Raw genomic sequence first — 21,210 nt, forward strand, 5'->3', positions numbered from 1 at the left:
CACATTTGCCTACCCAGGGTGGCCTAGGAACCAACATTTCCGATTCCCCAAATTCCAGCCTCATCACGGCTGAGCGCGCTGCTGTCCCGAGGGGAAGCCTCCACCCGTCAGGAGGTCTTTGTTTACAGCGACTAGGACACGTGTCCGCCTTCTCCCGGGACAGAGATGCATTGGGAAAGTCAAGATTATGATGGAGCTTCCCGGAGCTTTCAACCTAAACCCTCCCTGAGGATCAGCGGTAAGATGTCCGCCAATCGGATTAGCAAACCATCCCGGCAGCAGTAGATTCTGGGGCTAGTGGTGAAAAAGCAATTTCCAGGACTCCCTCCAAGTAAATAATACTTGTATCGATACGTGTAATGATAATACTTAGTGGAAAGAGCACAGGTCTGGGAGTCGGAGGACCTGGGTTCTAATCCCGGCTCCGCCACCTGTCTGCCGTGTGACCTTGGGCAAATCAGTTCACTCCTCCGTGTCTGTTACCTCATCTGTAAAATGGGGATGAAGACAGTGAGCCCTATGTGGGACAGGGACTGCGAACAACCTGATTAACTTGCATCAACCTCAGCGAGTAGTACAGTGCTTGGCACATAGTGAATGCTTAACAGACACCATTACTACTACTAATAATAACAACAACAATAACAAGAGATATAAGATAATCGGGTTGCACACAGGCTCAGTGGAAAGAGCACGGGCTTTGGAGTCAGGGGTCATGAGTTCGAATCCCAGCTCTGCCACTTGTCAGCTGACTGTGGGCAAGTCACTTAACTTCTCTGTGGCCTCGGTTACCTCTTCTGTAAAATGGGGATTAAGACTGTGAGTGAGCCCCACGTGGGACAACCTAACCCAGCGTTTAGACCAGTGCTCTGCACATAGTAAGCACTTAACAAATACCAACATTATCATATGGGACTCCCGGTCTAAGGGTGGGTAGGGAATGATATTGAGTCTGCAATTTAAAAATCGCCAGCGTCTAGTGAGTCGATGGCTAACCCACCATTTATTGCGGAGAGTCCCAGAGGGAATTCAGGCGTTCACGTCATTAGAAAGATTTAACCAAGCATTCCCGAGGAACAGTTTGGGAACGTGTCTTCTAATTCTGTTGTATTGGACTCTCCCAAGCGCTTAGGATGGTGTTCTGCCCATAGTAAGTGCTCAGTAAATACCACTCACTGACTGATTGATTTATAACGTGTTGACAAGGGGATAGTTCCTACACTCTCCGCCCATCTAGAGGCGCAACAGAGGTGATCTGAAAGACCCAAGAGTCGATTTAAGTTGAATGAGACACCATGGGCAGATGGGTTTAAAATCAAATCACCTCCAAGAAGTCAACTAAGCCCTTATTTTCTCTTCCCCCACTCCCTTCTGCATTGTTCTTGCATTTGGCTTCGCATCCTTTATTCACTTCACCCTCAGCCCCACGGCATTTATATAAATATCCGTAATGTATTTAGGTTAATCTCCGTCTCCCTCTCTGAGACCGTGAGTTCCCTGTGGGCCGGGAACGTGTCTACCCACACTGTTTTAGTGTACTCTCCCAAGCGCTCAGTCCAGTGCTCTGCACACAGTAAACTCTCGACACATATGCTGGATCGATTGGTGTAAAGTTCTTTCGGACCCCCGGAGTGGCCCTGGTCCAAGTGCCCAGTGAATCCTAGAGTGGCCCAGCCTCGAACGTGCCATGGAATTCCACGCCCCATTCCCAGTTCACCTAGATGGAGACGGGTCCTGGTATTCCGCTCACGTTCTGACCCCGGGGTGGGCCGTGTGGGTGAGCCCGAGTTTTCTCCGAGTCCTGGGCGGCTCGGTCCCTCCTCTCGAAACCCACTCCCCCTGGAAGGGTAGACATTTCCAAACATTCCATCTGCTGGTGACAAGATGGCTCGGATAATGAGTGTTTGGGGGAACGGAGAAAAAGAGGCCGAGAAGCCAGGCTCACTCTTGAAGAGCATTAAAATGTAACAGCAGCGGAAAGCGGGGACCGCTCTCCAAATGACTCATTTGTTTTTCCGGATTCCGCCACGTCGGTGACAGTAACTGGCAGCAAAATCACTTCACAGGGTCACTCGATGGAACGTGGGTTTCTCACAGCCCACAACTCTCCCTCTTCTCTGCCGCCATTGAAACGGCCTTGCTGGGTCTCTCTAATTAGGAGCCAACCACTTCCTTTTTGGCACTCTTGCTCTCCTCCTGTTCAGTCTGTCTGGACCATGAGGTCTGCGGTCTGCGTGGGCACACATACACACGCACGCGCACACACACGCTCGACACACACACACACACGCCAGTCTGCAAGGATCGGGGATCAGAACTCCATGGCTCTGCAGCCGGGAGAAGCCGCACTTCCGGGAACTGGAAAGTCGTGCCGCAATGCGCCACCAGCCACACGGCCGACCGCCGCGGTGAGGCTCAGTGGGATTTCTGGCCTTCTCCGAGGAGGAGAGGCCAGGACGTTCCCTTATCGGGGCGTCGGGACAGATGAGGAATGTTTTCCTCTCGCCTGGATTGGCAGGTTCCCCGGAGAGGGGGAGGGAAGAAGGAGGGAAGGACCGATCCCCTCCATGGTAGCGGTGGAGTCTGTGTCCTCTGAGGGAGTTGCCCCCGACGGAAAGGATGTTGGGTAAACCCAGCGGGATTCTGGAAGGGGGCGAGGGGAGTGCCGGATTGATACGCAGCAAATTAGTGTCGGTGAATAGGAGCGAGGGTTTGAAGCACGATCAGGGCTACCTACTGAACACCCGCTGACTCCAGAGCACTGTATGAAGTGCCTGGGAGACTACAATAAAGCTAACAGACATGATCCCAGGCCAGAAGGAGCTGCTAACTAGTGGGGAAAGAAAGACATCCAAGTAAATTATAAATACTGGAAGTAGCAGGGAGTGTGAATAGGGTGAGGAAATGAGAGGTGAGTCAGGGAAGGCTTCTTGGAGGAGATATGATTTCAGTAGGGTTTTGACGATGCGGAGAGTGGTAGTTTGTCGGGGGGGAGGGGGAGAGTTTCAAGAAGAACGAAAGATGTGGGCGAGGTTATCTAGGGCAAGAGAGGTGAGATGGGGGCAGAGTAAATAGGTTGGGGTTTTCAGGAGCGAGATGTGAGGGCTTGGTTGTAAGGGGAGAGGTGGTGTAAGACCGATGCAGTCTTGCTGAAAACGGGGAGAGGGCAGATTTCCTGAGCTGAGACCCCTGAAACAGCTAATCTGACACCACAGCCAAGATTTTCCCCCAGACAAGTTCCGCATTCAGAACTATGGTTGAAAACACTCAACAAAGAAACTGAAAATCTGCAGCTCTTAAAGGGCAGAGTTGGGGTTATTGGCTATTCCAGAGCTCAATCAATCAATTTATTGAGTGTTTACTCTGTGCAGAGTAATAGTAATAATAATAATAACAATAGAAGTGGTATTGGTGAAGCACTTACTATTTGCCAGGCACTGTACTAAGCACTGGAGTAGATACAAGGTAATCGCGTTGGACACAGTCCCTGTGCCGCAGTGGGCTCACAGTCTTTATCCCCATTTTACAGATGAGGTTGAGTGACTTGCCCAAGTTCACCTAGCAAACAAGTGGTAGAGCTGGGATTAGAACCCAGATCCTTCTCATTCCCAGGCCTGTGCTTTATTCACTAGGCCATGCTGCTTCTCATGCCCTGAGCACTGTACTGAACACCGTGGGAGAGTACAATGCCATTTGTAGGCACAATCCCTACCCTCAGGGAGTTTACAACCCAGTTGGGGAGATGGAACATTAAAATCAATCTCCCGCCGTCCATTCCGGACTCCTTTGCCTGGGACCACCTTCTTGGAGGCAATCTTGCCCCTTGTATCCAGAATGGTTAAGCAGTAGCTATATCCCCTCATCTAAGGCCTTACCTTACCAGAGCCTCTGTCTCCCCAGAGTTGGGAGAAAGGGAGAGGGGAAGGGGAAAGTGTGGACCACCTCACAGGTGAATTTGTTCTCCCACTCTAATTAATTTTGGTACTTGATAAGAACTTACTATGTACCAAGCACCGTACTAAGAAAGGGGGAGTTTTAAGTTAATCGTGTTGGACACAGTTCCTGTCCCACCTGGGATTCCCACTCTTATTTTATCCCTGTTTTACAGATGAGGCCCAGAGAAGTGAAATGACACGCCTAAGGTTAGAAAGCAGACAGTGGCAGAGCCAGGATTAGAACCCAGGTCCTTCCGATCCCCAGGCCCGTGCTTTAGTCTCTAGGCCATGCTGCTTCACATGCACCGAACACTGAACCGAACACTTGGGAGAGTACGATACCATCTGGAGACACAGTCCCTACCCTCAGGCCTCGCTGCTTCTCTAGACTGTAGCTCATTATAGGCAGGGAATACGTCTACGAACCCTGCTGTCTTATTGTACTCTCTCGCACGCTCAGCACCACGCTCTGCACACAGTAAGCACTCAGCCAACGTCACGATGGATCAGTTTGCTCATAAACCTGTCCTCAGCAGAAGCGTAGGCGGAGCAAACTTTCTGATGAAGTTTTCTAAGGCAGAACCAGTTCCACGCAAAGAACTAATCTCCCACCTGTGGTTTTGGTTCGCTTCTTCCCGAGGCGTTAGCCCGCTGGAAAGAAGACCAGGCACACTCTCTTCTGCTCCAGCTAAACAGGGGACAGGTTCACCCCAGACGGATCAGAACCTGTGACCCTGCAAGGGAAACCCAAATTAGGGGCAGGACGTCCTAGAGAAAAGCCAGAATGCTCCCGGGGACCACACGACCGGCTGATCCGGATTCCAGAGCCCGGAATCGCCACAGAATCGGACCCCACCTCCGCCCCATTTTCTTCCGCCGACCCCAATCTGCAGTCGAGTCTTGAAAAGGAGCCCAGAAGGTCTGAAATCCTGTGGAGAACAATGTATTTTTAGAATTCTGGTAAAAGCTGCTCATAAACGCATTTCAATTTTGTGGCTTCAGCTTGAACCGCGGAACATAAATGGGTGGCACAGAAGATCATGGAGATAAGAAACGTGGGGAGAATAATGGAGAAGGAAACATTATCTTTAGCTGTTGTCCATCTGTCCACTGAATATATATATTTATATATACATATATATATATATATAATTATATATATGCACATATATATAGGAGAAGGAGAGAGAAGGAGTATGGCCTAGTGGATGGAACACGGGCCTTGGAATCAGAAGGACCTGTGTTCTTATTCCAGCTCTACAAGTTGTCTGCTGTGTGATCTTGGGGAAGTCACTTCACTGCTCTGGGCCTCAGTTACCTAATTAAAAAAAAAATGGGGTTCAAGACTGTGAGCAAATGCCACTTAGAAGAAGGAGATTTCATATCGAAACATGATGTGATTCAATGAGATCCTACCTACGTGTGCAGTTGTGGCTGAAAGGTGAACGCACTGATGATCCCTCCATTCTACGAGACTGTAGTGATGTGTTTATCGCCGGCAGTTCTCCTTTGGAGCTTTGAATCGGACTCTTGGTGCCCCAATCTCTGATGGGTGCAGAGTAGGCAGAGAAGGCTCTGAGGTGATTTGACCGTAGTTTGCCCCAGATGATAGGGTTATCAAAGACATCCAGGGCTCCTTCCAGGCCTAGAGCTGCCAGCTGGCTAATATCCATGACCACTGTTGGGAAAAGCAGTTTCAATTAATCCCTGGCATTTACTGAGTGCCTATCATATGCAGGGGACTGTACTAACCGCTTGCAAACGTTCAACGGTAAGTAGGCGGACATGATCCTTACCCTCAAAGAAGCTACAGTCTAGCGGGGGAGGCAGACATTAAAATAAATTACAGGTAGGGGAAGCAATCCCGGATGAGGATATGTACAAAAATGCGGTGGGGCGGGAGGGGAGTGAGTATTAAAGTGCTTGGGGGGAAAGGACTCTAGCGATGCAGTAGGGAGGGAATATAGGGCGGGGAGATGAGAGGTTAGTCAGGGAAGGGTTTCCGAAGTATATATGATTTGAGTAGGGCTTTGAAGATGGGGAGAGTGATCTATCAGGTATGAAGGGGGAGAGAGTTCTGGGAAGGAGGGGGGACCTGAACTAGGGGTCAATGGCAAGAGAAACAAGATTTAGGCAAAATGAGTAATGGTAATAATAACATTTGTGGTATCTGTTACCCCTATGCGCCAGGCACTGTACTAAGCGCTGGGGCGGAGACGAGTAAATTGTGTTGGACACGGTCCCTGTCCCACATGGGGCTCACGGTCTCCATCCCCATTTCACGGGTAAGGTAGACTGAGGGCCGGAGAAGTGAAGTGACTTGCTCGAGGTCACACAGCAGACGAGTGGCGGAGCCGGAATTAGAAGCCACAACCTTCTGACTCCCAGGCCCGTGCTCTATCCACAATGCCATGCTGCTTACATTGTAGTTGTGCACTGTGTGGAAAAGCCGGAGTACGAGCCATCCTCATTTCTGGGGTACAAATATGAGGGACTTAGGTCAGCGTGCATTAAAAGGTGCTGGCATGGCAGAGGGGTGTACAGTGGTCCCTTCACACCCCAAACTTTGGGTTGCTCAAATGCCCTTGGTACTAGTGAATGGAAAACCCGGGTTACAATGTAAACAGATTTCAGCAGTGATTTCTATGGCCCTGGCAGTGCCCATAATGATTTGTCATGCAATTTTATTTTCAAAGCTGAAAATTAATTACAAACCCGAAACAAATCATGCTGTTCAAACATACATTAAAAACAAATTACACCCGCAGAATGGATAATTTACAGTTGGGGAAATTAATTGATTAAGCCCAAAGTGCAAACAAATAATTGAAAAAAGTGAGAAGGGAAGCAGTCAGTGACACTGTGAACAGACTCGCAGAGGACAGGGAATGGGCAGAACCATGTCCAGCCCCTGCCAATCGCTTTAATTAAAACGTCTGTCCCGGGAGGGGGGTGAGAGACCTGCAGCTAGCCCGCCTGCAGAGGCCTACTTTCAAGGCAGGTAGTCGGGGCACGTTTATGGGGCCTTACGTCCAACTGACCGGAGAGCATGGCCGGTCTGAAATCAGGTGGCACCCAACTGCGTTTGGAGTCGGGCCTGGGAGTCAGAGGGGCCTGGGTTCTAATCCCGACTCCGCCACTTGTCTGCTGAGTGACCCTGGACCAGTCACTTCGCTTCTCTGTGCCTCATTTAACTCATCTGTAAAAAGGAGATTAAGACCTTGAGCCCCATGGGGGACAGGGTCTGTCTCCAACCTGATTACCTAGTATCTGTCTCCCCCTCTAGACTGTGAGCTCGTTGTGGGCAGGGAATGTATCTGTTTATTGTTCTATTGTACTCTCCCAGGCGCTTAGTACAGTGCTCTGCACACAGTAAGCACTCAATAAATACGAATGCATGAATGAATGAACCTTGCACAGTCCTCCTCTTTCCTTGTGCGCCTTGTTCCCAGGTTCCATGTTAGGAAAAGAGTGGTGCTTTGCCTACAGTAAACGCTCAATAAATACCATTGAATGATTGATCGATTCACCATCAGCAGTCATTCACAGAGGTGAAGGACGTCTCTGTGAAATTGTATGTTATACATTATACATTATGAATTATTTATTGATATCAATGTCTGTCTCCCCCTCTAGGCTGTAATCTAGTTATGGGCTGGGAATGTGTCCGCTAATTATGTCATATGGCACTTTCCCAGGCACTTAGTACAGTCCTCTGCACATGGTAAGTGCTCAGTAAATACTACGGATTGATTGACTGTGAATGTGTGTGTGTGTTTGTGTGTAAAACTACTGAAACCCAGGGAGGTATACCTATCCCGTGAGGAAACTCTGAGGCCTCTCAGTAGAAAATACAAACCCCTGAGGAGTTTTCCACTGGAGTCCAAGACAAGGAATTGGAGGTTGAGCTCACAGTCAACTACAGCAGCTCTTCATGGCCTTCATCTCCTCCCTCCTTTTCAGAGAGCCACAGTCATCTCAAAATGCATTACTAAAACGGGAGACAAATCAAAAGACAAAAACAAATCAGGCTGTTAAGGTCAACATTAAAAATCGAATTATGCTCTCAAAATAGGCAATTTACAGCTTCGAAGGGTAATTGGCAAACCTGTAATGCATGCAAATAGTTGAAATTATCTATCAGAGTTGTACATTATCTACTGGAGGATGTAATCTGACGGTGTCTTTAGGAAAAGAGGAGGGGTCCCGTCGCTTTTCACAAGTTAACTGAAAAATATGGTCAAACACCGTCTCCCGAAGGCAGAAGGAGAATTAAACTGAGGAAAGGGCAGACTAGAAAGAGACACTGGTAAAGACTGTCATGTGTCTGGCCTTTTGGATGTAGAGGCAAGGAAGGAATTGAAAGGTGTGATAGAAGGGGAAGGTACAATTTTTCCCTCCTGTCCAAAAAATTTCACATTCAGTGTTTAATCCAGCTAGATTAAACGCTCTTGGAAGGCTGGAACTATGTCCACTAAATCAGTTGTATACTCCCATGCGCTTAGTACAGAGCTTCACATATCCCCATTGCAGTGCATGTTTATTGTGAACTGGGAACATGTCATTTCTCAGTGCTCAGAACAGTGCTGTGTACATAGTAAATTTTTAACAAATACCATCTTTATTATTATTTCTCAGTTTTGAATTTCTCAAGCACTTAAAACAATGCATTTTATCCAGTGGCTATTCAATAGATGCTATTACTACTACAACTGTGGTGCTCAACGAATAGGTTTCATTGATTTCAGGAAAGAAAGACCCTGCTCCACGTCTGAATCAAGGAATGTATTCTAAAATTCTTCCCTTGGTTTTGCATTCCTGTAATAACTGTGGTATTTATGAAGTGTTTATACTGTGCTGAACTAAGCACTGGATTTGATACAATATTAAGCCCACACGGGGCTCACAGTCGAAAATGGAGGGATGAGGGGTACTGAAGCCCCATTTTACAAATGAGGAAACTGAGGTACAGAGCAGTGAGGGAGGGTTCTTTAATAACAGCAGGATCCTGCACTCTCTTTTAACTCACCCTCAGCAAGAAAAGAATCCTTTTAGTGAGACAAAAGGTTCTGCCCCATTGACAGGGGAGTAATGCTAGGCCTTAGAGAGACCCCCCTGCTGAATTAGCCTCCAGGGTAGACTGCAATCCAGATGATGGAGAAATGGAACAATGACAACCGCCACACCAGATTAAGTTGCCCCGGGAAAGAGAGTGGGGAATGCCAAGCTGTCACCAGAAGAGAAAGAACGTGATTCGATGTGTTTGGTTGTATTGGTGCAGGTGTATCTTTGATCGTATTTGTTAAGCGCTTACTATGTGCCGGGCACTGTTCTAAGGGCTGGGGTAGATACAAAGTGATCAGGTTGTCCTACATGGGGCAGTCTTAATCCCCATTTTACAGATGAGGGAACTGAGGCACAGAGAAGTTAAGTGATTTGCCCAAGGTCACACAGAAGGCAAGTGGTGGAGTCGGGATTAGAATTTATGATCTCTAACTCCCAAGCCTGTGATCTTTCCACTAAGCCACGCTGCTTCGTTTACGTGTGCATGAATAACACACCCACACACACACACCATAAAAGCCTCCATTTTTATGGTATTTTTAAGCGCTTACTATATGCCGAGCATCGTCCTAAGCACTGGGGAGGATATGATCTAATCAGGTCCTTGTCCCGCACAGGGCCCACAGATGAGGTAACTGAGGCAAAGAGAAGTAAGGTGACTTGCCCCAGGTCACAGAGCCGACAGGCGGCTGAGTCAGGATTAGAACCCAGGTCCTTCTGACTCCCAGGCCTGCCTGTAGTCTATCCACTAGGGCGTGCCGCTTCTCTTGGGAGGAAACACCAACATCTTCTCTATTCCCAGTAGGCCCACAGTTCTGGCACTAAAAGCAGGGACACCGGCTCTCTCTACTCTCTGCGTTCTCTCTCCCGGGCCGGTGGCAGATCAGTTGACTGCAAGATGAGGCAAACTTAATCCTGAAATGCCTTCAACTATTGGTATCTTTGCTGCCCGAGGGCTTTGAATAGCCTGTGGAAACAAGCTCAGCTGGAGGAGAGCCGCCTTTAGAAAATGTCCAGGCCAGATACGATCCCTTTCTCTGCCTCACGGTAAGAGCGGTTTTACACGATCCAACACGGATTCCCTCCTTGAATTCATTAGGGAGGAGCAGCATGGCCTAGTGGAAAGGGCATGGGCCTGAAATCAGAGGACCTGGATTCATTGAATTGTATTTATGGAGCGCTTACTGTGTGCAGAGCACCGTACTAAGCAGTAGGGAGAATACAATGAGAAACAGGCACATTCCCTGCCCATAATGATCTTACATGTTCTACAGCTGTCTGATCCCCTGGAGTGGGCACGGAAAGGCTGCGGATGAAGAATATTTCCTTTATTTCACCCTGTGGCCTTTTAGTAGATGGATGGTGAAGGGATTTGTCCTGGACTTGGTGGGAAAGCTGAATGTTACGCGGCCTAGTGGGAGGACCATCGTCAGAGATTCTGAGCACTGGGGTTCTAATCCTGACTCTTTCACTTGCTCGCTGTGTGACCTGGGGCAAGTCACATCTCGGTGCTTCAGTTGCTTCACCTGGGAAACAGGGATAAGTTACCTCCTCTTTTATTCATTCAAACGTATTTACTGAGCACTTAACTGTTCTCCCTCCTACTTAGACTACTGGCCCCATATGGGACAGGGGCTGTGTTCGTCCTGATCATCTTACATGTGGCACACAACAAATACTGCTACTGTTAGAACAACAATGATAATAATAATAATTACGGTATTTGTTAAGTGCTTACTATCTGCCAAGCTCTGTTCTAAGCTCTGGGATAGATACGAGTTAATCAGGTTGGACACAGTCCCGTCTCCCGTGGGGCTCCCACTCCTATCCCCGTTTTACAGATTAGGTAACGGTGGCACAGAGAAGTTAAGTGATTGGACCCAGCTCACAAAGCAGACACGTGGTGGAGCCAGGATTAGAACCCAGATCCTTCTGACTCCCGGGCCGGTGCTCTATCCACTAAACCACCCTGCTTCTGAGGATTATTATTATATCTTGCCCTCCTGAGTCCTGGGCGGGACCAGCCATTTTCCTCTTCCAAGGGACGACTCGATAGCCACGGGCATTGGACCAGGGTGGTTCCTCTCCCTGCCCCAAAGCCAACCCCCGACCAACCAATCCGGCACCACGACCATGGACTGGAGCGCCATTTTCAGAGCACCCGAGAGCCAACGTTTCCTCCCGGAGCCCAGACTCGTGACAATCCACGACACCGAACCCTTCTCCTCCGCCTTCCTCCGCCTCTCCCCGCCTCATTCACCTGACTGCCTCCTCCACAACAGACATCTTATCAGACGTGACTGATTGCTGTAATCTGTACTCTGGGCAGCCATTAAGCAAATTACCTGAATCATTGCAAGGATTAGTCTCATTAACACATGATTAGCATCAAATTAAAATAATGAGTGTTTAACTTCTGATGTCTTCCAGTTGTCTGAACAGCTTGATCAGCACCACCAGGCTGGCAGGGGAGGTGGGAGAGGCCCGGATCTGGAGGAGAAGGTCGGCTGCCCGGCTCTGAGATGGGTGGCCCTCCCAAGAAAGGGATCGAGAAGGCCGGAGGCTCCGGTTCAACCGGGAGCCATTTTCGTTTCTCGTGAAACCCCCCAAGCTGCTCAGCTAATGGAGGCCGCACCAACATGAGATTCCCATTTCATAGGTTCACCGGAGAGTCCGCTTTGTGTCCAGGAAAAAAATGTCTTTTCAAGTCTTTATCATCATCATCAGCATCAATGGTATTGACTGAGTGCTTACTTGACCGTAAGCCCGTCAAACGGCAGGGACCGTCTCTATCTGTTGCCGACGTGTTCATTCCAAGCGCTTAGTACAGTGCTCTGCACATAGTAAGCGCTCAATAAATACTATTGACTGACACTTAGGAGACTACAACAGAACAGAGTTGGCAGACGCTTTCCCGCCCACAGTCAGCTTACAGTCTAGAGACTCTATCGGGGTTAGGAGTACGAGCTAAGCAGCGAGGCCTAGCAGGAAGAGCGGAAGATTGGGAATCAGGATATCTGGGTTCAAATCTTTGCTCTACCACTGGCCTATTGTGTCACCCCGCCCACATTCATTCATTCAATCATATTTATTGAGCGCTTACTGTGTGCAGAGCACTGTACTAAGCGCTTGGAAAGCAAATTTGGCAACAAATAGAGACAAATTCCTACCCAACAACGGGGACACAGTTACTTAACCTCTCTGGACCCCTCGGAATCCTGGCTCTGCCACTTGTCAGCTGTGTAACTTTGGGCAACTTCTCTGTGCCTCAGTTACCTCATCTGTCAAATGCTATTGTTCTTGTCTGTCCGTCTCCCCCGATTAGACTGTAAGCCCGTTAGAGGGCAGGGACCGTCTCTATCTGTTACCGATTTGTACATTCCAAGCGCTTAGTACAGTGCTCTGCACATAGTAAGCGCTCAATAAATTCTATTGAATGAATGAATGAAAAGACTGTGAGCCCCACAAGAGGTAGGGAGAGGCAAGAATCTTATTTCCTTTCTACAGATAAATGAACTGAGACCCAGAGGAGTTAAATGACTTGTACAAGATCCCACGGCAGGTCAGTGGGCAAAGCTGGGATTCGAATCTGGATCTTCTGCCACCCACTTTCACACTCTTTCCATTAGGCCTCACTGCCTCCAGCGAGCGCAGTTTCTTCATCTGTAAAGTGAGGAGAAGGTAGATTGTGAGTCCCCGCTGGGCAGCGTGGCTAGAGAAGCAGCGTGGCTCGGTGGAAGGAGCACGGGCTTAGGAGTCAGAGGTCATGAGTTCGAATCCCGGCTTTGCCACTTGTCAGCTGTGTGACTGTGGGCCACTCACTCAACTTCTCTATGCCTCAGTTACTTCATCTGGAAGACGGGGATTAAGTGTGAGCCTCACGTGGGACAACCTGATTACCCTCTATCTACCCCAGCGCTTAGAACAGTGCTTGGCACATAGTCAGCGCCAACATTATTAATAGGGACTGTAGCTGATAGCCTTGTATCTACCCCAGGGCTTAACACATAGTGAGTGATTAATAAATTATGATGATGCCTCTACTACAATTTAGGGAACTCAAAATAATAATAATATTCTTTTCTCTGAATCTAGTGTTTCTTGACATCTCTCAGGATCGAACCTGGAAAGTTTCCAGTCCTCAACCAGTGTCAACTATGGGAAGGAGAGTCAAGCAGAGGAATAGCCAATCCATTTCTAGCTTGGCCGGTGGCTAGCAAGTGGCAGGCAATCTGCTTCAAGTCACAACTCACCTGTGCTGCGTAGCAGTGGCACGGGAGAGAGTCGAGGGTGGAAATTCAGGTTTACTGTGCAGAAGGAGGTGATGGGAAGCCACGTCTGTATTTTTACCAAGAAAACTCTATAGATACACTACCGGAACAATTGCAGGTGGAAGTGGGGTGTTCTGGGAGAGATGTGTCCGTGGCGTCGGGCGTGACTCGACGGCATAAGACTAAAACAGCATTTCTTGATATCATACTCCATCCTATTCATCCTCCTTCTCTTCTGCCCTTTTATCAGATCATCATCACTGCTGAACACCCACAGGATTTAGCATAGTGTTACAGGCCTAAGTGTCAATAGTTTATCATCATCATCAGTCATATTCACTGAGCATCTCCTATATATGGAGCAATTTACAGGATTTGGGAAGCGTAGGATAAAAGTAGAAGGCATAATAGTGATGGTAGTTGTTAAGCGCTTACTATGTGTCAAGCACTGTTCTGAGCACTGCGGGACTGGTAATCAGGGTGCCCCACGTGGGGCTCACAGTCTTAATCCCCATTTTACAGATGAGGTAATGGGGGCACAGAGAAGTCAAGTGACTTGCCCAAAGTCACACAGCTGACAAGTGGCGGAGCCGGGATTAAAACCCACGAGTTCTTTCTCCCAAGGCCGGGCTCTTGCCACCGAGCCACGCTGCTTCTCATGATCCCTGCCCTCAAGGAGCTTGTGGCCTAATAGGGGAGACAGGCAGACTCAAATTGTGCGCATTCAGCGGAGGAAGAGTAAAACCATAGATACAACTGAGAAAATTAATGGCACAGAAAGAGAATAAATGAACAGATCTACACCCAAATGCTAAGGGTGGCTAATGAAATGACATAAACGGGGGAAGTGGAAATTAGTCAAGAATGTCTCTGGGAAAAATTAGTTTTTAGGAGACCTGGAGATGTAAGCAGGAGCGAGTTCCAGGGAGAAGGAAAGACAGAAGACCAGAGATAGAAGTTGCGAGAATTGAGAACTAGGCAAGGTTAGAAAGGTTCTTCCGAAAGAAAGGAAGCATACGAGAGCTCACTAAATACTATCACTATTACTGCTATTAGTAAAAGGGAGTGGAAAATTAAGGAGACGTAGAGAGACTTGACAGTCGTCAGGAGTTTCTCTTGGATGAGGAGAGGAATGAACGAGGGAACCATCAGAAGCTTGTGAGTGAAATATTCTAAACAGCATTTTAGAGAGAGGATCTGGACATCCAAATTGGGCGAGTCTGGGAGCAGGGAGACTGTTGAAAAGGCTGATGTCAAAGACCAGCCTAGAGATGATGAGGGCTTGAGAAGCAGCGTGCCCTAGCAGAAAGAGCACGAGCATGGGCGTCAGAGATCCTGGGTTCTAATCCTGCCTCCGCCACTTGTCTGCTGCGTGACCTTGAGCAAATCGCTTACTTTCTGCCTCGGTTTCCCCATCCGTAAAATGAGGATTAAACATCTTAACCCCGAGACTGTGACCATCATGTGCGACTGAGACTGGATCTGATTAATGTGTATCTACGCCAGTGCTTCCCCTCTCAGGGTCGCACCTGGAGAGTTTCCAGTACTCTACCAGTCTTGACTACGTGAGGGAGAATCATCATCTACATTGATGCCCCCAAGGTTTGCCTAAACTTGGGCTCAAAGGGTGAAGTCATTCTTAGACGATAAACTAGATTTCTTTTAAAAGGTGATCTCAATCAAAAATTACAAGCAGTCCAAAGTATCTTCTAAAAAACCAGGAGGAAACTGCATAAAAATGTGAAAACTTAGGTCATCAGAAAGTGAGAGATGTCAAAAGGGATGATTTTAGCAAAGAAGCTTCCAAGGAAGAGTAATTACACAAAAATAAGGTTATTTGTTTCCCAGCATTTTTTTTAATTCGCCCCCTGTGATATTCGAACATTCATTTCCCTGAATTATTTTACCCAAAAATAAGGTTATTCGTTTCCCAGGATTTTTATTTTTTAATTCATCCATGTGATATTTGAATGTCAGTGACCTCTATTCAGGTATTCTCCCCCTGCCCCCTGAGACTGTAAGCTCATTTTGGGCTGGGAATGTGTTCATTGTTGTGTTGTACTCTCCCAAATGCTTAGTACAGTGCTCTGCACACAGTAACTGCTCAATAAATATGATTGAATGAATGAATGAATTAGAATGTAATGACTTAAAGCAGCCTCATTAGATTGTAATCTCCTTGAGACCAGGAATTTATATTTCTGCTTTTTATTTCTATTATACACTCTGTGCACTCACCGTGAGTGCTCAGAACAATGCTCTGCACATAGTAGTTGCTCAGCGAATACTAATTACCAATCAATCAACCCATCAATGATTTTTAAGGATTGCTTACTGGGTGCAGAGCACTGCGTTAAACACTTGGGAGAGTACTATACGTGTTTTTGCTAATTTTACCCAAAACAAGTGTCACCAGGTACCTCAGCAGCCCTCAGCCTGTCCCTTACCTCTCCCTGTGCCTGTAACAGGGAGAGGAGGAGGAGCAAACTTTACATTTATCCAGGTACCTTAACTCCAGAAGGATCAATGCCTAAGATATTGGCATAGTTCCAGGAGCTCCAATCAGCAATCAGTGGTATTTAGTAAGCATCTAATACAGTACTTTGCACCCAGTAAGTGCTCAATACATAGGAATGAATGAAATGTGATTGAACTTAACGAGTGCTTCCTGTGTACACAGCACTACGATAAACATCCGGGAAAGTACAAAACTGGTAGGTATGATCCCACCATTCATTCAATACTATTTATTGAGCGCTTACTATGTGCAGAGCACTGTACTAAGGGCTTGGAATGGACAATTCGGCAACAGATAGAGAAAATCCCTGCCCAACGACGGGCTTACAGTCTAATCAGGCAGTGAGTTTTCCAGGACATGTCAGCCCAGAAGTTTTCCAAAAGGGCAGCTTCTAAACAAATAGAACCATCTCCCCTCTATCTAATCCTCCTGGATCTTTCTGCTGCTAATCACGTGGTAGGCTATTCTCCTTTCCTCAATGCTCTCTCTAGCCCTAGCTCTATAGATCTATGATAACAACAACAATAATAGATAATAATAATATTTGTTAAACACTTACTATGTGTCAAGCACTGTTTTAAGTGTGTCAAGCACTGTTTTAAGCACTGAGGTAGAAACAAGTAAATCCGGTCATACACAGTCCCTGTCCCTCATGGGGCTCAGAGTCTACGTAGGTGGGAGAATCTCCATTCTACAGATGCGGAAACTGAGGCACAGAGAAGCTAAGTAGAAGCGGTGTGGCTTAGTGGCAAGAGCATGGGCTTGGAAGTCAGAGGGCGTGAGTTCTAATCTCAACTCCGCCACTTGCCTGCTGTGTGACTTTGGGCAAGCCACTTACTTCTGTGGGCCTCGGTTGCCTCGTTACATCTTAATGGGGATTAAGAATGTGAGCCCACGTACTACTACCGGATTACCTTGTATCTATCCCAGAGCTTAGACCGGTGCTTGGCACAAAGTAAGTGCTTAACAAAGCACCATAATAATAACTATTATTGCTAAGTAACTTGTCCAAGGTCACACAGCTGTTAGGTGGCGGAAATGGCGTTAAAACCCAGATCCTCTGACTCCCAGGACTGTGTTCTTTCCATTAAGCCACACCACTCTTGCTTCCTTTCTACTTCTCAGTTTCCTTTCCTGGTTCTTCATCCTCTCTCTGTCCTTTCATTACGGCTGCAATGAGGGTCACTTCTGGATTCTCAACTCAAGTCGTTCTACATTGACTCACTGGGGCAGTTCATCCGCTCACATGGTTCCCCCTAACACCTCGACACAGATAACTCCCTCAGATGCATGGCCTGTGTGGTCTCCTCTCCTTCTCTATGATCAATATCTCCTCCTGCCTTCAGGATATTTCCCCTCGGCACCTTATATTTAACGTGGCCCAAACTCAATTCCACATCTCCTTTCCTAAATCTCCTCTTCTCTTCTTATTATACGCCAAGCACTAGTCTAAGTTCTGGGGTAGATACAAGATAATCAGGTCAGACGCAGCCCCTATCCCGTATGGGATTCACAGTATAAGCGGGAGGGAGAATAGGTACTGAAGCCCCATTTTACAGAGGAGGAAACTAAGGCACACAGAATTTAAATAACTCGCCGAGGTGGAGCTGGCATTAGAACCCTGCCATCCTGACTCCCAGAGCCCGTGTTCTTTCCTCTCTGCCCCTTGAACTGGCTTTCATGCAGTTTCCATTCCTTTTTTCTGCACAGCAAACTCCTCAGCGTCCTCCCTAAGCCCCCTGAAATTCCAGAGATCCTAGTTGAGGAATGTCGGGCAGCTGGAAAGCTCCGATTCTGAGCCAAAATCAAATTTGTCTGGAGCATCTCTCTACCCAATTGGGATCCCTCTTTTGGACTAGCCCACCCTACTCCTTCTGAGTTTGATAACGAAGTCAGGGGGTCAGGGAGAAGAGGAATCAGGGACCCTTTGGAAGAGGCTGGAGGCCACAATAGCAGCCGCCAGATCATTCTAGAGACAGAACAAAAACAGTCAGATGTGGGCAATTGATCTTTTATGTAATTGTGCACGATTAAGCCCAGATGTTAAGTTACAGAAGTCTAAGTACTAGGCTCTAATATCACTTCTGCTGTTCAAATATTCAATTTGTATTTAAAAACCCTCAAACTCAATCTGGTACCTATTAAGGTTATTATGCAGAATTCATTTGAATAACTTACACTTAGTCGAATTCGGTTAAACCTATGCAGTTCCGTTCATTTTGCCACTTGATTGTCATCTTCCTAAAACACGAACACATTCGGAGCTTAATAAAGCTTTGTCCTTTTCAGATTCAGGGAAAATAAACAATTAGTTGAATCCCATTTCTGAGCAAAGCAGATGCGATTAATCATCTTCCCGCTACAGCTGGGGAAAGGGAGGGACGGCAGGGGAAATCTGAAATTTAGTGGTTTGTCCAAGACTCCTACCAGGCTCCAGAGCAGGATTCACACTCAAACCTCTGGGCTTCCCGCTCCCATCTCCCTCCCTCACGCTCCCCACCTAGTGATTTTCTGACCCTCTTCCTTCCCTGGATGGATCACTCCATTCTCTTCTCTCTGGGTTCTGATCCTGGCTCTGCCACTTGTCTGCTGTGTGACTTTAGGCAAGTCACTTCATTTCTCTGGGCCTCAGTTACCTCATCTGTAAAATGGGGATTGAAACTGTGAGCCCCAAATGGGACAGGAACTCTGTCCAACCCGATCTGTTTGTATTCACCCCGTGCTTAGTACAGTGCCTGGCACATAGTCAAGAGCTTAACAAATACCGTCATTTATTTTATTTTATTTAGGGTAAAGGGACTTTACTGTCCAAAACTGGGGGGTCTAGGTGCCTCCCTAACCGGCCCACATACAGGGATTGTCATGGACCCCGAGGCCTGACCTCTAAAACCTTGAGTCACCCTTTCAGCAACCCCGGGTGAAGGCAGAAGATTCAGCAGTATTCATTCATTCATTCAATGGTATTTATTGAGCGCTTACTATGTGCAGAGCACTGTACTAAGCGCTTGGCATGGACGAGTCCCTGCCCTTTGACGGGCTTACGGTCTAATCGGGGGAGAACAGTCTATCTGCTGCTCTCCTCTATCACGACAGAGGAGATGACCTAGTGGATAGAGCACAGGCCTAGGAGTCAGAAGGACCTAGGTTCTAGTTTCGGCTCTGCTGCTTGTCTGCGTGTGACCTCGGGCAAGCCACCTAACCTCTCTGTGCTTCACTAATCTCATTTGTATGAGAGGATTGAGACTGTGAGCCCCATGTGGGCAGGGACTGTCTCTATCTGTTGCCGAATTGTCCATTCCAAGCGCTTAGTACAGTGCTCTGCACATAGTAAGCGCTCAATAAACAGTATTGAATGAATGTGGGACAGGGAGTGAATCCAACCTGATTACCTTCTATCTACCCCAGCACTTAGCACAGTGTCTGGCACATAGTAAGTGCTTAACAAATGCCATAAAAAATTTCCCTGCCCGTAGTAGTTCACAATCAGTGGCCTTTCGATCAGTGGTATTTATTATTATTAATAATAGTGGTAATAACAATGATGGTGTTTATTAAGCACTTACTGTGTGCCAAGCACAGTTCTAACCACTGGGGTAGGTACAAGGTAATCAGGTTGTCCCACGTGGGTCTCACAGGCTTAATCCCCATTGTACAGGTGAGGAAACTGAGGCCCAGAGAAGTGAAGTGACTTGCCCAGTCACAGAGCTGACAAGTGGCGGAGACAGGATTAGAACCCACGACCTCTGACTCCCAAGCCCGTGCTCTCGCCACTAAGCCACACTAAGCCACGGGCTTCAAAGACTGGCAGGGCCTGTCTCTATCTGTTGCCGATCTGTCCATTCCAAGCGCTGAGTCCAGTGCTCTGCACATAGTAAGCGCTCAGTAAATACTACTGAATGAATGAATGTAATACAACAGAGTTGGAAGCCGCATTCCCTGCCCACAAGGAGCTTACGGTCTAGAGGGGGAGGCAAACATCAATATAAGTAAATTACAGACACGTAATTTCTGTGGGGCTGAGGGTGAGGTGAATTTCAAGTGCATAATTGTCGCAGAAGGGAGAGGGAGTTGGGGAAATCGGACTTAATCAACCAGTACGTGCATCTCTGGGGTCGACTGATGTTTCCGTCTTCCTCGAGGGTCCTGATGTTCCAAGATCACATGGTTATTTTTCTTCTTGTCACTGGTTTTCTCTCCCTCAACCCGCGGCGCAATTAAAAAGGAGCCTGTCCCCTCATGGCTGCTGATTCACATGGAGCCTTCCAAAATGTTTGATCCCTAAATAAGCCTCATTAAAATTTCACTGAATTGAGCTCTCTACTGCAACATGCTTGTTAAACAGGCTTTCAGGTGGTGGAGAAAATCTGTTCAGAAGCTGCCAAAATCAGAAGCTGTGCTCTGGGGTTAAATAAACTTTTTCTTGGACTACCCAGGCTTCTGGACTCATACCTCGTTTTAGCTTTAATAAAACGGGGATCTCGGTGCAGGGCAGGTGGTAATTACCCTCAGGAATCTGAAGCCGGTACAACTGACGGAGATCTCGTCCAGGTGTGCATGAATGCCTGATCAAATCCAGGGCGAGCAGGAATTCTCGTGTTTTTATTTACGGTATTTGTTAAGCTCTTACTATGTGCCAGGCACTGTCCTAAGCGCCGGAGTAGATACAAGCTAATCGGGTCGGACACAGTCCCATCTCTCACAGTCTTAATCTCCACTTTACACGTGAGGGAACTGAGTCTCACTGAAGTGACCTGTCCATAGTCACAGAGTAGATGAGTGCAGGAGGTAGGATTAGAACCCAGGACTTCCGACACCCAGGCCTGTGCTCTTTCCACTAGCCCGTGCTGCCTCTTTCCTTACCCGTGGGGTTGTAAAGTTTTTTTTACTGCACCGTTGCCCCAAATGGGGAAGAAGCTAGCCGATTGTCCTCATCATTTTCCGCCTTCACAAAATAAATGATAGTGATATTTAATTGCTTACCTCTGTGCCGAGCACTGCTCTATGCACTGGGATAGATACAAGATAACTGAACGCTCGGCACAGAGTAAGCACTTAACAAGTACCATCGTTATTATAACCGGCCCCTGTTTCAAACGGGACTCACAGCCTGCGGGCAAACGAAGAACAGGCGTTGAATCCCCATTTTACAGATGAGAAAACTGAGGGCCAGATAAGTCGAATGACTTGTGCAAAAGTCACATGGCAGGCAACCACTGAGGTAGAATTAGAACCCAGGGCCTCTGACTCCCAGGCTGATATTCTTGCCATGGGGCCACGGTGTAGCTCGCTTGAGTCCCAGTTTACCAAACCCTCGGCTGATTCTTCACAGGACCGTATCGGGGGAGGGGATCTTTAATTCACCTCTGGAAGTTACAGTCTTGAAGAATCTCACTTTTAGCAAAACTCCCACCGGAGCATTTAG

The 21,210-nt window shown here is 47.5% G+C and overlaps 1 long non-coding RNA gene across 1 annotated transcript; it reads right to left on the reverse strand.

Moving 5' to 3' along the window:
• Window positions 1–5,218: 5,218 nt before the first annotated feature.
• Window positions 5,219–18,028, reverse strand: LOC114814742. The gene is made up of 4 exons (XR_003762496.2): window positions 17,967–18,028; window positions 7,795–7,926; window positions 5,352–5,613; window positions 5,219–5,253 (listed from the first exon to the last, which is right to left on the reverse strand). It is a non-coding gene; the product is annotated as an uncharacterized LOC114814742 (long non-coding RNA).
• Between the last annotated feature and the right edge of the window lie 3,182 nt (window positions 18,029–21,210).

This window comes from Ornithorhynchus anatinus, chromosome 10 (genome assembly GCF_004115215.2).
Source record: "Ornithorhynchus anatinus isolate Pmale09 chromosome 10, mOrnAna1.pri.v4, whole genome shotgun sequence".
Classification (NCBI taxonomy): domain Eukaryota; kingdom Metazoa; phylum Chordata; class Mammalia; order Monotremata; family Ornithorhynchidae; genus Ornithorhynchus; species Ornithorhynchus anatinus.